Source organism: Molossus molossus, unplaced genomic scaffold (genome assembly GCF_014108415.1).
Source record: "Molossus molossus isolate mMolMol1 unplaced genomic scaffold, mMolMol1.p scaffold_m16_p_7, whole genome shotgun sequence".
Lineage (NCBI taxonomy): Eukaryota > Metazoa > Chordata > Mammalia > Chiroptera > Molossidae > Molossus > Molossus molossus.
In genome coordinates, this window is record NW_023425401.1 from 10,332,699 (window position 1) to 10,355,105 (window position 22,407).

Consider the following 22,407-nt stretch of genomic DNA (forward strand, 5'->3'; position numbering starts at 1 on the left):
TAGATAACAATAGTAAGCCCCTTTTCACGAATGATCTCATTCGCTCCTCACAACCACATACGAGAAAGGGAGCATTGTTAGCCTCACTTTGTAGACGGGAAAACTGAGGAACTGAGATTTTGAGAACTTGTCCAAGCAAGGAGGTCGGGAAGAAGCAGTCAAGGTAGGAGCGTGCATGGGCACGTCCACTGTGGAGGAGGGCTTAACAAGGATTCAGAATTTAAAAGTATGTATCTTTTGATCCAGCAAGTCTATTTCTAGGGATCTTCCTAGCATCTACCCCACACAGGCAAATGTTGTATGTACAAGGATATCAATCGCAGCATTATTTGTGTTGGCTGAAAATTGAAAACAACTGAAATGTCTATCCATCGGTGGCCAATACATGTAAATTATCATACTGGAAAACTTGCAGGCTTAAAAAGTATGAGATCCTACATGTACCGATATGTCAAAAGAAGATGCAGAAGAATATTATGGTATGTTATCATTTATTTGTGTATAGGGACTACACACAGACACATAAATACAGTGACTCTCTCTAGAAAGATACCCAGAAATTAGTTACTGCCCTGGGGTGGGGGGAGGTACAGAGCTTTGGGGTCAAGAAAGGAGAATTGCTTTTTACTGAATCACTTGTGTGCTTCTTAAATGTTGTACACGTACATGTGTCTTACACTTCAATTTTTCAAAAAATTCAAACGTAAAGAATTTTTATAAATGATAAATAATAAAGACCTACAGCCACATCGAGAGCAGTTGGGGGAGGAGACGAGGATTGGGTGCTGGGCTCCGGACTGGAGAGTCCTGGTACCCCCCAGTATTGCTGATGAACTCATCACTGCCTGTGTCCACGGTGAAGAAACCAACTCCATGCGTTTCGATGGTTTGCCAATTACAAAACCCGCCAATGGGTGAGCCAGGACTTGAACGCAAGTTGTCCAGCTGTTTGTTTTCATTGCTCCAACATCAAAACCCACACAGAGAAGGTATAACAAACAGGGAAGAGCATGGGAATTAAAGTAGCCATTTCTTGGTGGGAAGAAGGACAAGAAGGGACATTTGACACGTGAGGATCAAAATCTTAACCACCATGGACCCCTCCTCTCATCTCCGATTCCCTGAGTATCATGTGGTTCCCACCCAATAATGAAGGCAAGACTATACACGAGTAACAGTTTCTGCCACCTTAACTAGACGGGGTCCTTGAGGGCATCGGCCATTCATCCATTCTTCATTCTTTCTTCATTCAGCAAATGTTTATTGAATGTTCCATCTTGGTAAAGAACTGGGAACACAGTGGCAAGTCAGACATAATCTCTTAACCTCAGAGAATGCACAGCCTAAGCCCTAAGCTCAGTTGGTTAGAGCATCATCCCAAATACGTCAAGGTTGTGGGTCAATCTCTGGTCAAGGCACATACAATAATCAACCAATGGATGCATAATATGTGAAACAACCAGCCAATCTCTCTCTCTCTCTCAAACCAATAAATAAATAAATGTTTTAAAAAGAATTCACAGTCTAATTGGGAGAGACTGTTTCTGTATGTCACGTCCTCTTTCCCCATAGTGGGTGAGGCGAAAGTACAGTAGATCTGCCCTAAGAACTTCTGAGATAAATCTGGGTGTGCAACCCTCTTACACATTGTGGAAGATAGTTTCCTCTCCCACCAGCTCCCCTCACCACCCTCCTCCTAAAACCCCTCCCCCAGGACAGAGTCTTTCAAGGCCTCTCTTAATCTGGACAATAAAACTTTCCATTCTGAGGCAGGGGAAGCGAGATGATAACTTTGCCTTAAAACCACGACAAAATCCCTGGAAACCCTGGATCCCAAGCGACAGTGTTTCAGCAAAGGACTGCGATGCCCTCTCTATTCTCGTTTTATTGGTAAGCGTTTCGCTGCGGCGTGGGCGAATGCAGAGCTCCACGTCACAGCCTGCAGCACCTCAAACTGGCTTTTTCTGAAGCTCATAATGTGATAATTAAATTGCTAACAGGCACCTCAGTGATGGCATTTGCTGAAGATGTGAAGCCCTCTCGCAGTTGCACCTTTCTGGCGGGGACTCGTCAGTGGAGGCACAGCGATCAAGTCCGGGTGTCTTTCCATAAAATATATTTTCTTCCATGAGTACATTAAATTTTTATGTGGAGTGAAATGGGACAGGACTTGTTTCCCTTCCACTGCACAATGATTTATTACCCAAAAAAGACCGCAGAACTAATTAGCAGAGTAATTAATTAATATAAATTTGCATATTTGCATTTGCAATTAGTGCAGCCGACTGATTAGTCTGAAAATGAGAAGTTTGACTCATTAGATGTTAGTGTCTGCTGGACCAGAAAGCGGCTGCCAGATGAGGCGGAAAAGGGTAGAATAAGCATGTGTGTTTCTTTTGTTCGAAGAATGGAGAATATGCTCAAATATCTGGGGCCAGACATCAGGGTTCACGATTTAAAAAAATGATAATAAATTATTTGCTTCCATTTCTGCAACTCAATGTTCCTTGCCCTTTTGCCTACAGCAAGTGATTGCAACCAACCCTGGGAGCCCCCAGACCCGGCTCCGCCTATTCCCCAAAGGCAGAGGGGTCTCTGTCATTTGTGGGCAGGCAGGAAATCTGTTCTGGTTTGATGTCCCAGGAATTTGACTTCTGCACCCAATTCAGTGGTTCTGTCAAAACAGTTCTCTAGTGCTGATGAAGACCCTCAGGGGACCGCCTGGGTAGGCTACCTTCCCTTCAGGGGCTTCTCCTGATGGCAGTCGCTTTGTTCCTCCAGCTGAGAGCTGAGCTAAAGGCTCTCAGATCGAGTTGACTGAGTGAATCCATTTCTGCCGAATGACACAGGGCACATAAACCAACCATACACACAGATGCGCAGACGCACAGACGTCGGAAAACACCCATTAAGCCCCGATAGTAAAATGAGGGCTTTGCTTACAAACAGGGTGAATGAGAAATAGTATCTTGAGTTGACTTCACTAAATCTGTGTTCAGGGTGAGGGTTCACACTGCGGTGGAAGACAGCCCGGCCTGGTGTGAATGTTTTCACAGTAATGAGAGATCCTGTTAGTCCCCAGTCAAACCAAAAGGGAAATAAAATTATTTCATCTGTTTGCTTAACATCCTTCCCCAGAACAAAATAAATTGTACATACTTTTCCTGGCATTTGCATAGCTTTTATTGATGCCAAAAGGAAATTTGAAGATGTTACATTGGCTCAATCCTATAGATTCCTTGTAGATAAAAATTACCATTGCCCTGGCCGGTTTGGCTCAGCGATTAGAGCGTCGGCCGGAGGTCTGGGGTTCGGGTCCCGCTAAGGGCATGTACCTCGCTTGCAGTTTGTCCCCGGCCCTGGTTGGGTCGTGTGGGTGGCGACCACTCGATGTGTCCCTTTCACGTTGATGTTTCTCTCTCTCTCTCTCTCCCTCTCATTCTCTCTGAACAAAATATCTAAAAATGTCCTCAGGTGAGGATAAAAATAAATTAAGAAAAAGAAAATTACCACTGAGGTTTGTTAATTTATGAAACAACAAAGCCACACAATTAGTTGTGTTGTGGATCAACTCTTGTCCTCAGGAACTGGAGAGATTCTAGACATAAAATATACTTGCATCTTCCATCAGAGTTGTACTTTGATTTGTCCCATTTTTTGCTTTTGCATGATATTTTCAAAAAACATCAAATCCCTCCCACCACCACCAAACCCTCAGCCAGGGCTGCTACATTGCATATTCCAGGAGCAGCCACCTCAGAGTGGTCCTACGTGTCCTTCAAACCTCACTCAGACCTCCCCTCCCCACCTCTGCCCGCAGAGCGAGTTCCTTGCTTCATTTTCTGTCCTCTAGAGCACCTTGTTCTTGACCCTGATGCAGTGCTTGCCGGACAGCATTACGGCTATTTCTTCCTACCTTCGCCTCACTTCTTGGACTGAGAACTTGGCCCTACATGTGCCTCTTTGTATCCCAGAGCCAGGCAGCACCTGATACCTAGCAGATAATACACAAATGCTTGTTAAATCACTGCACGGATGAATTAAGGATGGCACTTACGGTTTGACTAGAGGATAAATTCACGTAGAGATTTACATGCAAGGAAAAAGAGCAGCTACAAGACGTATGCAAGGACATGGGTAACGCGATCAAAGAAAAGAAACGAGACGGGTGGGTCAGCACAGTCCCCAGTTACTTGGGGTCCGCACTTCGTTATTTTGGTGTTTCCCTCTCTCGATGCTTCAGGAAGGATCTCTGGCACTTAATTTTTTAGCATTTTACAGAAACAAAACAAAAACAATTATTTATTCTTCACACATAGGTTAAAAATAACGCTGAAACAAGTAGCTTGAATGTTATTTGCAATCTTAACCTGGAGCAAACATTTAACTAGTAGTTCTGAAAAAATTGGAGCTGGTGAGTAGGATAAAAAACAAATGTAAAAATGTAGTGGCAAAAGGCTTAATGTGGTAGCTGAATCCCCAGTGACAGGAAATGCATCTGTTTTGATGAGTCACCAAATATGGTTTTGTTTGTGTCACTGTCACTTACACCGTCTTGGCTGGTAGAACCTTATGAGGCCTTTTTCAACAGTGTATTCCTGTCCCCAAGCCAGGCTGCTACCACAATGGCTAGAATGTGGGAGGCACTTGTTTAAAGAGAATTGAAATTTAATAAAAGCATGTGGAACGTAACATAGATGTAACTTCATAAGATCTGCACTGATGTCACCATACACCCTAAGAAACACGGGGAGCTAATTCCGGATCATAAACCTATTTCTTCCTACACATTTTTGTGCACAAATACTACACTGGTAGTCGTTCTTATTTATTTGTTGGTCTGCTTGCTTTAAATTTATTCTCCACTTACCTCCAAGAAGATTTGAGGTAGCAATTGAGTCGAACATTTTTATATCCTTTGTAAGCAATTCACCATCTAAAAAGATTCCTTGTTTCCTAACAGAGCCATAATACATATGATGAAATATATCTTTATATTTGTTTTCTATAAATGGCATAGTTTATTCTCTGGAAATGAATCACAGATATATTGAGAGGATACCAGCAACGATAATGGATAGCAATACCTTCTGTCTTTATCACGGGAATAGAGGGAAAATCAAGTCATATCTCAGAAAATGTACGATAAGAATGGCTATAATTGTCCATTCCATATTTGCTTGTGTAGAAAACAAGGAGTGATTTTTATATGAGTCTGAAAACATAAATTAGGACTTGCTTATCCATTTAGTCATCTCCAAATGCGACATGAAAATATGGAGCTCATGTCCCAAGACAGTCCAAACTCGGGGCTTCTTTCGCTCGAAGACTTTGTTTTCCTGTTTAATCCCCTATTTAAGGCAGTGCCCGGAAATAAAAGAGGTTTGATGGTGAGGGTTGCTTTGTATATTTAGCAAGTTAAAAACCCAAGAGGGACACACAGCTCTGGTTAGAGCAGAAACTTTTCTGTGCCCCGGTAACTTAAACTCATTTTTAAAAAGAATCATTCCAGATCATTAGTCCATTAGGTGAATTAAACATTTTGGCTATTTTCGTAAAATGCATTGCAGACTTTTAGCATGTTTGGAAAAGGGAGGCACTTGGGCCCCTTGCTGGGCTCAGGTCCCCAGCAATGACTCTTCTCTCTGGTGTTTGCCTCTCCGGAATACCACTGACTGGCGGCATCCTTCTGACCACAACCTTTAACACTTTAAAACAGTACTTTGTGAATTCATCCTCTCTGTATCTTTCACAAACTATAAGGTTTAATAGCAATTAACACGAGACCACAGCACTTTCAAATTAACGATAGCCCTGCCAGTTCTAATTGGTATTCTAATTAGCCAAACCGATTCAACTAATTAAGAACATTAAACTTTTTAACAAAGGCTATCTTGCTTTGTGTGTTGTAAAATGGAATTTAGGAGGTAGAGATGGTGGGGGGATGAGGGTAAGAACTAGCCTGGATTTCCCTGACAGACCGGGAAGCAGCCAGGAGTTTGGAGAGTAGGGGGATGGGCTGTGGCTTGATGGGGTGAGGGGTCAGAGCAGCCTTTGCCTTCAAGTTGGGCAAAAATAGGTTCCCGCAGAGATGCAACCCTGTGGTCCGGGTGCCTGCTGAGACCTCTCTAAGTGGTATCAATGACAAGCCAGCCCTGTATTGGTTCACAGTGAAGTGGAACCACAAACTGCCCAGCTTTATGCACAACATGACCTTTGTTACAATGGAGACTGGGGCTTTGCAACTGAGTCCCTGCAATTTCAAAAAGTGTTTAATTGAAATCTATTTTTAAGACAAGTCTGTGCTCTGTGAAACTCGACAATGGAGCAAAAGGAGCAGCGGGGCTGTGCCGGGCTGGCCAGCGTTACCGTGGACATCGAGCACGTGGTGTCAGAATGGACTGCCCCCCCCCCCCACGTGCAGACCCAATCCATCAGTACATCCCCTGGGTTCTTCCTTCAAAGCAGATTCCAATTGTGGTGACTTCTCTCACTTCCTACACAGAACCCCTCGTATCCAAGGCACCAGAGCCCAAATCTAAGGAGGTGCTGACTCCCAGGTGTGTACACGGGCACTTGAAGGACCCCAATGTCTCCTTCAGTTAGTATCCCAAGTGCACCCCCACCAGGGCCCCACACTCACCGTCGTCTTTCACCTGCAAGGGCCTCAGGCCAGCCCAGCTTTACTTTTGCTCCCCCGAAGCCTATTCTCCATCCGCAGCTCAGAGCTCTCCAAGCAAAGACTGCCCATCACACTTACACAGTTTGAAATCCTCACCACTGCTTACCAGGCCCCACATGATCTACAACCAGGAACCACTCCAGCCTTGAGTGCTTCCAGGGGTAAACCAAGGCAGGGGAGGGGGACGGCCCCAGGTGCAGGCCATAGGGGTCCGTTGTCTGCAGACCATTTAAAACACTAATATAACCTACCTGCTTTTTTACAATCACCATTTACTAGCAATTCCAAGCCATGTGGATGAAATACTCCTCTGGGCAAAAAATAAATAAATAAAAGTTAAAATAAATATTTAAATCTTTAGTTGTTCTCAGTCTGTGCTATTCAATATAGTAGCTATTGATCACCTAATATATGGCGAGAGTAACTAAAAAACTAAATTTTTAATTTTAATTGAGTTAAATTAAAAAAACTGTTAACTTGATTAAACTACTGAAAAACCTTTAGGAATATATTTTTTGACAACTTGTATATGTGAGTTTATTTTTCTACTGTGAAGTTTATGAAATCTAAATACAAATCAGGTATTGCTCTCAAAAATTTAACACAACAATGGTGATAAACACTAATATAAAATACAACTAGATTTCAAAATCTTAGTATAAAAATAATGTAAAATTCATCAATAATGATTTTTTATATTAAATACATGCTAAAATGGTAATATTCTGATTATATTGGAGGAAGTCAAGTATATTACCAAAATTAATTTTATGAGTTTCATTTCGTCTTTTTAAAAAAAAAATTTTTTCTTTATTGATTTTTTTAGAGAGAGAGAGATTAAAACACGGATGAGAGAGAACATCGACTGGCCGCCTCCTGCATGCCCCCCACTGGGGATTGGGCCCACAACCTGGGCCTGTGCCCTGACTGGGAATCAAACCTGAGACCTCTTGGTGAATGGGTCAAGGCTGAACCACTGAGCCACATGGGCCAGGCCATTTTGCCTTTTCTTACTATGGATACCAGAAAACTTTTAATTACACATGTGGCTCAGGTTATATTTCTATTGGAAAGTGTGGGTGTATGTTCTAAAGCAGGGTATGCAAATTACTGCTTATAGGCAAAATTTAGCCCACCATCTGTTTTTGTACAGACCAAGAGCTAAGAATGGTTTTGCGTCTTTAAATAGTTGAAAAGGCTCTGGCCGGTTTGGCTCAGCAGTTAGAGCATCGGTCTGTGGACCACGGAGTCCTGGGTTCGGTTTCCGCTAAGGGCACATACCTCGGTTGCAGTTTGTCCCCAGCCCTGGTTGAGATCATGCAAGTGGCAGCTGGTCGATGTGTCTCTCTCACATTGATGTTTCTCTCTCTCTCTTCCTCCCTCTCTCCCTTTAGCTCTTTCTCTCCCTTTTGCAAACATGTCCTTGGGGGAGGATTAATAGTTGAAAAGTACCCAAAGAAGAACCAATATTTATGATGTGTGAAAACTGTAGAAAATTCAAATTTTAGTCTCCACAAATAAAGTTTTATTAGAACTCAGCCAACTCATTTGTTTATATATTTGTCTACGCTCCTTTCACATTACAATAGCAAAAGTGATCTTATGACCTGCAAAGCCTTTGAATATTTACTATCTAGTCTTTTAGAGAAAAAAAAAAAAGTATATTTACCCTGTTTTAAAGGATTGATTGAGTTGCTACTGAGTTTTAATATATGTTCTAAAGGGAAGTACTTTAAAAGAATCAGTGACACAGTTGTCCTCTGACGGTGACGCAGGTTCAGAATAGCCATCACACTCATCATGAATAAAGACATATTGGCCCTTGGTGGGGTACTAAATGTGTTCCATCAGATTTTACAGTCGAGGAACAAACTTCAGAAGGGAAACCAGTCAGTGGTCTGGTAAGCTTGGAACATGCTCCTACCATGTTCTTGCTCATGGACACTCGTGACGTGTGTTAGCATATGGGAGAATCCAAGAGAACACGCTTAAAAGAAACCATCTTTGACCACACAGCTCTCGTATTAAGGGATTCCTGTTAATAGTCTACAGGGAGCAGTCTTGTACAAACACGTTGTTAGTGCATGGCATATTAATCAGAAAGAGTCCTTTAGGAAGGAAGAGCAACTCGATTCTAAGAATAAAGGACGCTTACAGAGCCGCCAGGTAAAATACAGGATGCCCAGTTAAATTTGAATTTCAGATAGACAAAGAATTCTTTTCGGCATAAGTTGTCCCACATATAAATATGCCTGAAATTCAAATTCCACTGGCTGTCCTGCATTTTTATTCGCTAAATCTGGCAGCCCTAGTAGAATACCCATTCTGCCATGTCCCCAAACCAGGTGCATTTCATATGGAGAGTGGGTGGCTTGTGAAAACTGGAAGTTGGAGGAAGTAGAAGAAGCAGACACCTCCAGAAATTATTCCTAAGGTTCTTGTAGGTTAGTGGGTAACTCTCAAAGCACGGTGATTCTCAACCACTTGAAGGTTTAAAAAATGCTGTTGGCCAGGCATTAACTCCAATGATGGGTGAATTTATCCATTAGGCACACCTTAGATTATATTTTCTTTATGTCAACATAATCATCCATTATAATTTCTTTTTTTTTTTTTAATGGAGGACAAGGCCTACAAAATCAAAGTGTCTAGGGCTCATTAAAGTCATAATTTCATGGAACTCAGAATTAAAGGCCACACCTCCTCATCTATACAGTTTTCACTTCTCATTTAGTTATGACGAGAATTCCCATAGAAAATAAAAATAAGTTCTCCAGTCTCCGGAGGAATCGTTGAACACCAAGCACTCCAAGGCTATAAGGGATACATTGTAGAATTTCTTTTTCAATCTTCCTTTCTCATTATAGAAACATCCTTTCAGGTAAGAATGTTGATTTCATCAAACTTTCCAACAGGCTATTGTTTTTGTTTGTTTGTTTTGTTATCACCACCAGGATTATTTCAGACCTAAAAGAGACAGACTTCTTGTATGGAGCCCTATGACATGGCTCCTAGCCCACTGCTTCGGGTGTGTCTACAGGAGTCCAAATGCCTCCATAGACCGGAGTCCCTCGAGGGCAGGCACCGTGTTCTGTTCATCACCCTGCCAGACAGTCAGTAACTGCAGCTAAGACCTGCCGTCTTTAGGTGTCCCTCTGATCTTTCATTCCAAAGGCAGAACATATTCACTTATTCCTGTTTCATTTTCTCCGCTGACTCTCTGTCAGCCTCCTCCCAACATGGATAGTTTGTAAGAGAGACACTAACCTGGAGGGTTTTTGCTTTGCAGAATAGAAATTGTCATTAACATCGTGGATTTCCCATTCCTTATCCGTCCACCAAACGTTATGTGCTGTCTCAGCGGCCAAATACCCAGCAGGGCCAGATGGAGCATGACAAAGGATGTTCCTTTCTTCTTCTTCTTTTTTTTTTTTTTTATGTCAACCATCTCCAAGAAGCAGTAGCAGTGGAAAAAGTAGAGCTAGTGGATTACAAGTTCTCATCAACACTAACAAGCCAAACCTCCATCCTGCAAAGGGTAGGAAATCCAGCTGGGGAATGTTCAGTCTTTAAATCAAAAGGATAATAATATATTTCTTCCAGAAAACGATACTGGCCAATACTGGAATCTAAAGCCATGTGCCACTATCTTAGACTGGATCTTTTACGAGTATTGGTGGCCAAAATGAACAGCAAACTGCTTCGTGAAAAAGTGACTCTAGCTTTTGAAAGAAATAATTAGCACAGGAGCAGCCTTTTTGGATAAAAAGCCAGGAAGGAGATAGCTGGGTTCAATTTTCACATGCAGACTGTATAAAATGATGGACCCTTTGTCACTACATGGTCACTTGCTTTCAATAGGTTTTTGGTGCTTAAGGAATTATATAATCGACCATCTAACCTATGGTACACAGGGCATGAAGCTTTTTGTCACTGACCTACTATTTCATTTCGTAGCCATGCTGTTAATGAAGCAAAGATCACATCTTTGATTGACAGATGGGCTTCATAGCTCTAAGGTGTTTTGCAGCCAAATGTGCTGTAACTGCAATGGATCAATTGATCAATCCAACTCTACTATCAATATTTATTGAATCCCTACTATGCACAAATCAGTGTGTTGTGTGACTTAGGGACTGCAAAACAAAACGAAACAAACAGAAATTCAATATTGTTTGTTTGTTTGTTTTTTGTCCTCACTCTTGAGTGGGGGAGACAGATGCATTCACAAATAGCTACACTACAAAGCAAATTATGCTAAGCACAATAATAAAAAGTGTAGTGGGAAATCAGAGGAGAAAGATTAATTCCAACCCATGAGGATGTGAATGGATCGCCACAAATTTATCACCACCCCAGGAACAACAACCTACTACATATGTTATAATAACAGTGGGGTAGGATTGCTATTTTAAAACACAAATGAAAAATATATTGTAATTAGATGAGATTTGCTAGCCAAACAGAGCAAACCAACCAGAAGTGTAAAATACAATGAGATAAATAATGATTTGGGCTTTTCAAGTTTACATAGGATTAGTTTTCTGTTTATTTTATTGCTACTAAGGGTGAACCATGACTTTCTTTTTAATTTTTTTTTTAATCCTCACCCAAGGATATTTTTCTATTTTATCTTCAGATAGAGTGGGAGGGAGGGGGAGAGAGAGAGAAACATCAATGTGAGAGGGACACATCGACTGGTTGCCTGCCACACAACCCCGACCAGGGCTGGGGATGAACTGCAACCCAGATCCGTCCCTTGACCAGAATTGAACCCGCGGCTCTTTGGTCCTTGGGCTGATGCTCTAACCACTGAGCAAACTGGCCAGGGCGAACTATGATTTTCAAAAAATATGATCTAGGAGTCATAAGATCTAACTGTATATGGCAAAATCCAGGACAAGTATGTGAATTCCCTGGAGAGTGATTGGATCCTGCCTCTGTGCATTTGAGTCAGAGGCATTAGCCAGGTGAGCCTTTCAATCTAATGCTTTAGTTTCCATGGGCTGATGTCTGCAAACATTAGGACGAAAAATGCTTTCTGTCTGTTTATGTGCTGGGTGTGCAATATATTTTTCCCATCAAAGCCACCAAGAGAATCAAAAGTAGGTTTGAGACCAAGAGCAAAGACTTCAGTGTTTTTTTCATGGAAGAAATGGAGTGTACACAGCAAAGAAGTTCAAGGCCCTGAACCCGGCAGCCAGGTTGAACCTTCACTCAGAAGTTATTTGTTCTTAAGATGTTGTCTAATTTCCTCCCCGCCCCCCCAGGTGCTAAAATTGCAAGCAGAAGGCTACAATATTTTCAGAATAGTTGACATCATAATGTGTGTTCTCCCTCTACACCCCAAATACTTGGAGGACCAGAGGACATTGCCATAGACATGAGCCCCCCCCTTTTTTAAACAGAATTGACCAATTATTTCACATAAATGCCTTTTACTCCATTCTTCCTCATTCTAATTTTATTTTTAAATAATGCATCAAATAATAATGTAATGCTTACTCTGCACTGGATACCGTTCTAGCCATTTTCATTTAACAAATTATGAGGTAGGAATATAATTGTCCCCATATGACAAATGGAAAAACTGAAGCATAGGATCTTGCTCAGAGTCAACCAGCTAGAAAGTGGCTGAACTTTCAAGAGGTCTGGCTCCAGACTCAATACTTTAACCACTATACTTGTCTGCTTATGTATACAATCCTCATACAGCTATTATAAGAATTATATTACATATGCTGGAAAGCTGATATAAAGAGAGTATGCAAAAATATTCGTCAATATTAACATTGATCAAATATAAGTCTGAGTAATTTAGCTATTGTGTTTTAAAACTTAAAATGCAACTAAAGTACTCTTTAAGTGCAAACATTCTGAAATGTGTTCTTGGCAAAACAATTGCATAATCGTAAATTTACACCATCTTCCTAAAGGATGCTAGATAAACAAAGCAGATTTTTATTTTGTTTGATTTCTACATCGTAGTCTGTAACTCATGCATCTCAATGGTTTAAGTTCGTTAGTTTTATTTCCTCAACAGGACTGTAGATTTTTTAAGGAAAAGATTGCGTTTTCTATGCTCTTTCTCCAACATCACAGTGTTTTGATATATAGGAATCATTCAATGAGTATTTATTGATTGCTAATCAATACCCTCCTTGATTAGAAGACATAAGTTCACAGCTTTTGGATAATGCTATTGATCCCATGTAATAATTAGAAAGTGTGTGGTCATCATGTAGGTAATTAGTAAAGATTAACTCTTTCTAAATGTCCTAGTCTAAAATTCTCTTACAATCATGCATGCAGATCACATGTATGTATTTCTGTTGGACATATACCTAGAAATGAAATACACCTAACATATATATGTTCACAAAATTACATGTACTAGAATAGCACTACTTATAATAACCCCAAACTAGAAACTATGAAAATACCTGTCAATAATAGAAAGGAGAAACGAATTGTGATATGGTCATACAACTGAGTAGAGACAGCAATGAGAGTGAACAATCTATAATCACATGCAACCACATGGATATATTGCAAAAACAAAAATATCTTATCTGTACTCCCATCATGCTCTAATCCTTCTGGTCTTCCCAGAACATTAGACATTTCCCATGTGTTCTTGTTTCTGCAGCTCATTCTTCATGTCTCCGCTCAGAGGTGACTCAGAAAGGGCTTCCCAGGTAGGTTAATCAAGCAGATCTTCCCATGAGTCTTTGTAGCCACCAATATGTAAATTTCACATTTCTATGTTTACCTGTTTATTGTCTGTTTCCTTCTCTGGATTGTAAACTCCCTAATAGCCTTGCCACGGCTGTTCTATCACTAACCCAGTGCTTGGAACAAATGTTTTCTTTTGACAAGTATGTACTTAATGCTTTTCACAGGTAAGCACTAGAACTGTGAATTAATACACATAATAAGTAGGCAATGTGTTGTGTTAGCGAGTGGTAAATGCTATGGAGAAAAGCAAAACTGGAAGGTAGAGAGAAAAGGCTGGATGGGTACAGGGGTACAAAGTAAATTAGGGTGGTCAAGGGGAACTACCTGAGAGGGGACATTTGAGCAGAGACTTGAAGGATGTGAGAGTGAGCCATGAGATGTCCAGAGAGAGGATTCCAGGTAGAAGAAAGTGCAAGGATCCTGAGGTGAAAGCATGACTGAGTGTGCAAGGAACAGCGGAGGACCGGTGTGGCTGGGTTGAGTGAGGGGAGGGGAAGGGAGCAGAAGATGAGACCAGAAAGGCCAGAGAAAGCCTGTGGGTCTTTGTAAGGACTTGGTTATGACTCCAAGGGAAAGGGGAAGTCACTGAAGCGTTTTGAGCATAGAGGAACCCAGTCTGATTTATATTTTACCAGATGCCTCTGGCTGTTGAGTTGAGGACCGTGTGCAGAAAGTAGGGGGTCAAGAGTGAAAGCACAAAGCCATTTAGACCAGGGGAGAGATTGCAGTGAGTTGGATTAGCATAGCAGTTGTGGAATTACCTGAAAGTGATCAGATTCTGGATATTACTTTAAGAGAATATGAGAGGTTTTGCTGACAGTTTGGTTCTATGGTGTCACAGAAAAACAAGAGTCAAAAATGACTCCGAAGTAGATATTCAGTAAACCTTTGTTGAATGGATGAATAAATTTTTTTAAAAATGACACGTAGTTATTAAACATCAGGATCAGGATTTAAAGCAAGGTTAGTAAGCTACCAAAAAAATTCACTGCAATTCTTAACCTTCTAGAATCTGACAGAGTCTTTCTCTAGAAAAATGCACATATGTACCTACATGCCAAATCTGCACACAATCTTAGGAAGCTCCAAAATCTCTTAAACTCATCCAAGAAACCCCTGTATTAAGAGAGCCTGAATGTCATCATAAAAGCATCTAAAGTAAAAGTTGATATTCAAAAATGCAGCTTGCATAAAACTTTTACAAAAACATCTCTTGCATAAAGTGCCCACTCCAAACGTACAAAATGAATAAATGTAACAGGAAAAGACAAATTATGTTTCTGTTTTTCATGTTTAAAAATAACCATGACATTGTAAACATTTATGCACCCAAATGGAAGCACCTAAATATATAAAGCAGATCTTGATGGACACGAAGGGAGACATCTACAGTAATACAGTCATAGTAGGGGATTTTAATACCCCATTGACATCAATGGATAGATATTCTTGGCAGAAAATCAACAAGGAAAGAATGGTCTTAAATGACTCACTAGATCAGATGGATTTAATTGATGTCTTTAGAGCATTTCACCCCAAAGCAGCATAATATACGTTCTTTTCAAGTGTACATGGGACATTTTCTAGGACAGACTACATGTTAGAACACAAAACAAGTCTTTAAGGAGATTAAAATCATATCAAGCATCTTCTCTGACCATAATGGTATGAAACTGGAAATCAATTACACACAAAAAAAATTAAAAACACACAAAGACATGGAGGCTAAATAACATGTTATTAAACCGTGAATGGATTAAAAATAAGATCAAAGAAGAAATCAGAAGAGACCTTGACACAAATGAAAATGAAAACACAACAACCCCAAATCTGTGGGACATGGTAAAAGCAGTCATAAGAAGGAAATTCATAACATTATAAGCCTACCTCAAGAAATAAGAAAAATCTCAAATAAACAATTTAACTTTACCCTTAAAAGAACTGTGGTTGGGGGGAACCCAAAGAGGAGAAGAAAGAAAATAATAAAGATCAGAGTAGAAAGAAATAAAATAGAGTAAAAAAAGGAAAAAAGAAAAAAGATCAATTAACCCAAGAGTTTGTTGTTTGAAAAGATAACCAAGATTAACAATCCCCTAGCCAATTTATCAAGAAAAAAAGAGAGAAGACCCAAATAAATAAAATCAGAAATGAAAGAGAAGTAACAACTGACACCAAAGAAATACAAAGGATTGTAAGAAAATATTATAAATATCTATATGCCAACAAATTGGACAATCTAGACAAAGTGGGTAAATTCCTAGAAACATACCATCTTCCAAAACTGAATCAGAGAGAATCAGAAAGTCTAAATAGGCAGATTGCAACTAATTGAAGCAGTAATCAAGAAACTCCCAACAAACAAAAGTCCTTGTCTGGATGGCTTCACAGGTAAATTTTACCAAACATTCAAAGAAGAACTAACAACTATCTTTTACAAACTATTTCAAGAAATTCAAGAGGAAGAATGACTCCTAAGCTTATTTTACAAGGCTAACATTATCCTAATTCCAAAACCAGATAAAGACACTACAAAAAAAAAAAAAATTACAGGCCAATATTCCTGATGTACATAGATATTAAAACCCTCAACAAAATATAAGCAAACCAAATCCAACAATATATTTAAAAGATTATACATCATGATCAAGTGGGATTTATTCTAGGGATGCAAAGTTGGTACAATACCCACACATCAATAAATGTGATATACCACATAAACAAAATGAAGGATAAAAATCACATCATTGTATCAATAGATTCAGAAAAAGTACTTAATAAAATCCAGCACCCATTTATTATAAAAATTCTCAGCACAGTGGGAACAGAGAGAACATACTTTAATATAATAAAAGCCATATATGACAAATCGATATCATACTCAATGGGCAAAAACTACAAGCATTTACTTAAGATCAGGAATAAGACAGGGATGTCTGCTTTCACCTCTCTTATCCAACATAGTATTGAAAGTCCTAGCCACAGCAATCAGATAGGAAGAAGAAATAAAAGGCATGCAAATCAGAAAGGAAGAAGTAGAACTGTCATTATTTGCAGATGACATGATACTGTATATAGAGAACCCTAAATATTTCGCACAAAAAACTACTGGAACTGATAAATGAATTCAGTAAAGTAGCAGGATACAAAATAAATATCCAGAAATCAGTTGTATTTTATACACCAATAATAAACTATAAGATCCCTGGCTGGTTTGGCTCAACAGCTGGAGTGTTGGCCTGCGGACCAGAGAGTCCCAGGTTTGCTTCTTGCTAGGGGCATGTACCAAAAATAAAATAAAATGAACTATAAGAAAGGGAAACTAAGGAAACAACCCAATTTACAGTTGTATCAAAAAATAAAATATCTAGCAATAAATTTAAACAAGGGGGTAAAAGACCTATACTTGGAAAATTATAAGACACTGAAGAAAGAAACTAAAGAAGATACAAATAAGTAAAAGCTTATACCATGCTCATGCATAGGAAGAATTAACATCATTAAAATTTCCATATTACCCAAAGCAATCCATAGATTTCATGCAATTCTTATCAAGATACCAATGGTGTATGTATTTCACAGAACTAGAACAAATATCCCCAAAATTTATATGGAACCACAAAAGACCCAAAATAACCACAGCAATCTTGAGAAAGAAGACCAAAATGGAAGAAATCTCACTACCTGATATCAAACTATACTACAAGGCCCTAGTAATCAAAACAGCATGGTACTAGCATTAAAACAAACATATAGATCAATGGAACAGAACAGAGAGCCCAGGAATAAACCCATGCCAACATGGTCAATTAATATTTGAACAAAAAAAGTGCAAGAATATAAAATGGGGTAAAGACAGTATATTTAATAAATGGTGTTGGGAATATTGGATAGATACATGCAAAAAGATGAAACCAGACCACCTTCTTACACCATACACAAGAATAAACTCAAAATGGATTAAACATTTAAATATTACACTGGAAACTATAAACATCTTAGAAGAAAATATAGGCCATAAAAATCTGAGACATTTCTCATAGCAATATTTTTTCTGATATATCTCCTTGAGTAATAGAAACGAAGGATAAAATAAACAAATGGGACTACATCAAACTAAAAAGTTTTTGCATAGCAAAAAATCATCTACAAAATGAAAATAAAGTCCACTGAATGGAAGAATGTATTTGCTAATGATACATCTGACAAGGGGTTAATAGCCAAAATTTATTAAAACTTATACAACTCAACACCAAGAAAACAAACAATTCAATTAAAAAATTGGCCAGAGAAAGACAAGTATCACATGATCTCACTTATTTGTGGAATATAATGAACAAAATAGACCCAGAGACATAGAAGTAGGGTTCAGACTGATAAACTTCAGAGGAGGGGTGCAGGGGGAGCAGGGAAGGGAAGAGATAAACCAAAGAACTTATGCGTATAAGCATAACCAATGGACACAGAAGACAACAATGCTGTGGGGTGGGGGGCGGAGGGAGGCAGGAATGGGAGGAGGGTGCCTATGGGGGAAAAAGGAAAATTTCTGTAACAAAAATAAATTAATTAAATTTTTAAAAAAGGAAAGAAAAATAATAAATGAATGGATGAATGAATAAACAAAAAAACAAACAAATTGGCAAAAGACCTGAATGGACACTTCTCCAAAGAGGACATACAGATGGCCAATAGAATGAAAAGATGCTCATCGTCACTAATCATCAGAGAGATGCAAATTAAAACTCCTATAAAGTATCACCTCACATCTGTCAGAAAGGCTATCATCAATAAATCAACAAATAACAAGTGCTGGTGAGGATGTGGGAGAAGGGAGCCCTCGTGCACTGCTGGTGGGAATGAAGACTAGTACAACCACTGTGGAGAGCAGTATGGAGCTACCTCAAAAAATTAAAAATGGAACTGCCTTAGGACCCTGCGATTCCACTTCTGGGAATAGATCTGAAGAAACCTGAAACACTAATTAGAAAGATTATATGCACCTCTATGTTCATTGTAGCATTATTTACAAAAGCCAAGATTTGGAAGCAGCCTAAGTGCCCGTCAGTAGATGAGTAGATAAAATAGCTGTGGTACATTTACACAATGGAATACTACTTGGTTGTACAAAAGAAGAAAATTTTACCTTTTATGACAGCATGGACATGCCTGGAGTATTATGCTAAGTGAATACAGTCAGAGAAAGACAAGTACCATATGATTTCACCTGTATGTGAAATCTAATGAACAAAATAAACGAACAAACAAAAGAGAAACAGATGCATAAATACAGAAAACAGACTGGCAGCTGTCAGAGGGGAGGAGGATTGGGGGACTGAGTGAAAAAGGTTAAGGGATTAAGCAAAAAAACAACATCAACAAACAAACGCATAGACACAGACAACAATATGGAGATTACTAGAGGGTAAAGAGGATGATGGGGGGAAGTAGAACAGGTAAAGAGGGGACATAAATGGTGATGTAAGTAAGGAGACTTGACTTGGGGTGGTGAACACACAATACAATATACAGATGACATATTATAGAATTGTACACCTGAAACCTACATAATTTTATTAACCAATGTCATCCCAATAAAGTCAATAAAATTTTTTAAACCACTACAATACATATGATTGGAATATAACAATTTCTAATTCAGGATCATAAAACGTAGCAGAGGCAATAAATAATTCTTAATAGTTGTAAAAGACTAAAGGGAACTCTGTGTTTGTTTACAGTAAGATCACAAAGGTTAATGAAGCACCATTTCTATACCAATGGCTGAAATTATAGCAAGTCAGTCCAATAACACTGGTTTTCTCAAACTGGTAGAAATTTTAATTGGCAGGCTTTGATGACTGTTTAATAACAAAATTGAAAATGCATTCAATAAATGTGGTTTAGTGAATAAAATAAAAGGTATACTCCATGAGAAAAAAACAATAAAAGGTATTTCTGGAAAGGGCTGCTGTTTTGTATAAAGGCTAAAAGAGAAGACTGGAGGTTACAGTGTTTTGTGAGCGGCATAAACAATATGTAATGTACTGCCTCATAATAGTACAATTCAGTCTAGTCTTCACCCTGAAGTAAATCGAGAAAAGCAACCCAATTATTGCCCTCAAATTATTTCCAGACTGTCTGCCTAGTCTAAGTAATCCTTGTGTGTGAATATAGATTATAGACAGATATATATATACACACACACATATATATATACACACACACACACATATATATATAAAACATTTAGACGTCTATGTTTAAATTATATTTTAAGCTCTCTAAGGCTGCAAGGGGAATAAGGTTGTTCCGTGTTTTGCCTTATCATTTAAATACCTTTATTCAAATCCCACGGGCTGTTTTCCAAAGTGGGAGGCTTGCCACAGCCGTAAGACTCTTTCAGACCAATGGAGATGACAGAGTTAAAACGCTAGGGATTAACACCAACCAGGCTGGGGCACAACTTCCAGCTCCCCTGAAGCATTTGTCTAAGAGCCTAAAAAAGGGGGTGGGGGATCTGCAATAAAAAAGTTGTCCAGAATCCATCTCAGGAAGTACCCTACTTCTGGGAGAAAACTCTGGTCTTGAAGTTTTGCTGCTTGGTCCTGCCCGGGTCTACATTCTGTTGACTCACCTTATACGCTTGGAGAGCTAAAGATAACGCCTGTCATGTCCCAACCTGATCCCTAAATTATGAGGGCATTGTGGGAAAGGGAATAGAATTCCCATTTGCTAAGATGCAGATACCAGCTGGATGACCTAAAAATAACATTTAAATCTTAATTTGAACTTTTGGCTTCAGTTACATCCAAATTTTCGGAGTGTCATTTTAATAAATGAAACATGAATATTGACTCAGTGAAAGCAAGAGAGAGGCAGACAATGTAGACACTGGGCACTTAAAAAAAAAATCTACTATAAAATTTCACGGCCTCAGAAGCAAAGATTATATTTGTTAAATTAATATCAGATTGAGTTATAGATATAAACTTTGGTGTGCAGTGATTGCTACCAAATGAGAAAGTACAGGAAATGATGATAATACATGCCCCGTACTTGGCATATTTGCCTGGAATTCAGAATGTGCTTCTGTCTGGAGCGCTGGTGTGAACATGCTTTCTTAGCAGAGAGGAGAACAGCCGTTTGCTGTATGTTATGAACGCATATTAACAACACTGGTATTTGCATATCTCGAACTATCATAGAAAATGCATAACAAAATTTCTTTTGAAAGATTATTGTACAAACACACTGAATCCTTGCTAAATCTTGATATAACAACTTTTTGTTTTTCTCCTTTATGGGGAAAAAAAAACAACAACAGCAACTCTAAGACATTCAAACAATAGATTAATACTCAGAAAACCTCAACACAGAGTCTTTCTGCGCCACCCCCATCCCCAGCACACCACCACCAGCACCAGCGAGTTTCATTTCATGTTCAAAGGCAGAAATAGAACAGCCCCGAATGTTTTCATCAAAAACTGTTTCTCATTTGTCTGCGCATTGCAAAGATAAAATACAAAATCTCCTCTTGCAATGAGCTGCATTGGTGATCATTTTCTATTGATATGTCATGTTATCTAGCCCTTGGATTTTGATTTTCCTGTTTTTGATGCCTGTCATACAGTGCGGCTTCTGGAGACTTTGCAAGTTTAGAATATGGTGCAACATGCAACATTCATGACAGGGCTGTCTGCTTTGTGGCTCGTGACTGATACTTATGTTCCTTTGCATTTAAAAATCAAACCGTAAGTGAGAACAAATAAAATTGGTCTTCCTATAGCAATTCTCTGTGCTGATATTGAAGGTGTGTGGAGTTTTTAAAGTACAAGCTATATGAAATATACTCAATGCACCCATTACCTGTAATATTGCCTTGGTTTGTCCGATTTTTTAAAAACATGAACGAGGCCAACCTATCTATTTTAAGTTATGAATTTATGGCTTTGCTTGTATTTTCAATTTGCATTTTTTTTTTTACTAGACCACTGAGAGAATAAAATTATCCTCCTTTACCTAGTTTGATTCTCTTTTCGCCCCCTTCTCCATCTTTTCTAGAACTGTCCAGGCAAAGTTGAGTAACTGTGAGGGGGCCAGAAATGAGTGGGGTACAACAAGAGCAAAACTGAATGTAGTTGGAGGTCCCCGATGCCAATTTGCAGCCAAAGTGCATTAAAGCAGCAGAATTCTAAACCTTTCAAAACCGGGATTTATAAGGGATGCTAACACAGATTCAACAGTTACAACTCTGCCAGGGATTACTTTAATACCAAAAGCATACTGTCTCACTTTATAGAAAGAGATTACTCCGTTGTCAAACAACAGAGGTGCTGGTGGTCTATTTTCAAACTTTTATTTTTTTAAAGTACCCTTTTTACTTTACTGACAGGTAATCCTGAAAGGAAATGTCCTTTTCAGGTGGGCTGGGGGGTGTGAGGGCTGTGACAAGGGAACAGGGGAAAAGAGAGGAAGGTGGGGTTTGCCTCTGGCCTCACAGTTGGTTTTATTTATAAAGCTTTGCTTTGCTGCGTCTCCCCTGCTTTTGTTAAGAAACCAAGGGGGGGGGGCATGTGGAAAACAGATAAATATGAAATAAATCTGACAGGGAAAAACAATTGGACACTAATAGAAGAACGACAAGATATTTAAATAAATGTTGATCAAAAGGGAGAATAATGTGAAATTTTTAGGAGAAAGGAAAAAAATCCAAAACACAGGAAAGCTAATCTTTGATTAAAATACTCAGCAGAATGCCAGGGAGAGAAAGACAAAAACCTAAGTGACAATTTTTATGTTTATTGTGTCTGAAATGAAATGAGAAGGAACAAGCAAGTTAACGCCGGGAAGAGACAGGGGACAATAAAAAGTGAAATTGTGACTTTTGGCAGAGGACACAGGAAGGTAGCTTGGAATCGCTCACAGTCTTGCGGTCGCCTCTGCATTTCGTACAGAGACATAAAGAATCTCTTCGAAAAGTTGCTGAAAGG